General features: G+C 39.5%; 1 protein-coding gene across 1 annotated transcript in view; it reads left to right on the top strand.

The window, feature by feature from the left end:
• LOC101851002 (verprolin) overlaps positions 1 to 938 on the top strand; it is a gene marked incomplete at its 5' end in the record, with an annotated part of 52,468 nt that extends 51,530 nt beyond the window's left edge. The window contains 1 exon segment of the mRNA XM_035969259.1: positions 411 to 938.
• Between the last annotated feature and the right edge of the window lie 876 nt (positions 939 to 1,814).

Genomic DNA, 1,814 nt, shown 5'->3' on the forward strand with positions numbered 1-1,814 from the left:
GAGGGGTAATTATGTAGTGTTCTCTTGTTTGTGTGTGTGTGTGTGTATGTGTCTGATACAATGAGTGTTTTTAGTTCATAGGTGACTTCTTTAGTGTCAAGAACACTTGATAATCTCGGAGCTCATAGAGAAGGCGGTTGGCGGATGCTCTGATGCGGGCTGCTCCTTCTTTCCTATTAAACATTGATCGTGTTACTCCCTAGAAGCACCTGTAATCTTCCGTGCTTTTTTGACCAATTTATATTGTAGGTGCTGTAAAACTCTTAGTAAAACTAAAGATTACAGACTGCTTATTATGTACATTATGCCCACCTTCTCAGCCCATCCTTACGTAGGTATCAAATGATAAAATAAAAAGCTCCTAATAGTTCTAATAATAATAACCACCCCTCTTATGTCTTTCTCTACAGGTATTTAAAAGTTCTGGAGACATGAAAGGATTCTCAACACAGCTCAAGGATGACTGACCTGCTCTCGATCCCGCCCAGTGTCGTGTTGAAATCACCCATCAAGATGTTTCTACATGTATCTTGATTGGTCTTTCTCACGACCCCATTTCTGTGATAATAATTCTTCGCACGCCAATATTATTATTCTTGTCTTTACTTTTAAGTACATCATTTTGACGCGGATGGCGTCATTTTCCTGCTCTTTGAGATTTTGCTCAGCTAATGCGCGAAGAACATTAAAGTCTCAGCTTATATCTCATGCGTCTCTTATGACAAGAGCTCTAGAAAACCTGGTCTTTACATAAACCCTTCACATATCCCGCCCCCGCCCCTCCTCCCATTACCGAAAGCAGTTATGTATATACACCCACATAAACACAAAATGAATTAGCAGTTAGAGAATGACAATGCGCTGTTTGGCTCATCCTATACTTCATCATGATATTTTTGTGTATTTTTGTATTATTAAAGTAGCAGCCAATAGTGCTTGATGGGCTTGTCGTTCTTTTTTAACTTGTTGTGACATCTTTGTTACTTTTTGTATTATCATCATCGTTTTCATCATCACCATCGTTATCATCATCATCATCATCATCATCAACATCAGCATCATCAACATCATTGTATAAAGCAGATATTAAAACAGTTAAGACTTTGTTGTGTTTCCAAAAAATATTTAATCCACAGCTCAACGTTTCGCCCTCAACGGGCTTCCTCAGGAATATTCACAAAATAAATGACAAGAATCTAGATCTACGCATGCTATAAAAACTAAAGTGCGTACATACATGTGTCAACACTTAAACTTAAAGGAACGGTGAGTACAAATTGCAAAGACCAGAGAGAAGGGAACACTAAAGCCAGAAGTGGTAGAGAGAGAGAGAGAGAGAGAGAGAGAGAGAAGGGGGTAGATGCAAAGCTAGAGTAGGTGTACTCTTTTATAATTGTTAACGATTGCGCCCCGAGACAAAGCAAGCTATCATTTATAATCTACGGAAATTCTTTAAACGATTAACATTTAATCATTTCAGCGCGAAGAGACAGTAATTCGACGATTAGGATTGGAGAAAGATGAATGACGTGAGAATTTAACACAATGGAACATTCTGACACCAAATTATGATGTGATGCACGTTAAAGCAACCATGGGGGCTGTATTGGTCTAGAGGTTACGGTGTTTGCCTCTCTTTCAAAAGGTCTCGGGTTCGAAACATGGCAGCAACCAATAATTTTCTCCTCTAAAATGTTCTGTTCTCGTTTCACCTCTTTTCTTGCTCGCTAACAATATTCTGTCGTCTGCTTTCGTCTCCCCATTCTGCCCCCTTCCCTCTGCCCCCTCTTTTGGGCTCCTGATTCTCTCTCTCT

The sequence above is a fragment of the Aplysia californica genome, unplaced genomic scaffold, assembly GCF_000002075.1.
Source record: "Aplysia californica isolate F4 #8 unplaced genomic scaffold, AplCal3.0 scaffold00007, whole genome shotgun sequence".
In the NCBI taxonomy this organism is placed as follows: Eukaryota; Metazoa; Mollusca; class Gastropoda; order Aplysiida; family Aplysiidae; genus Aplysia; species Aplysia californica.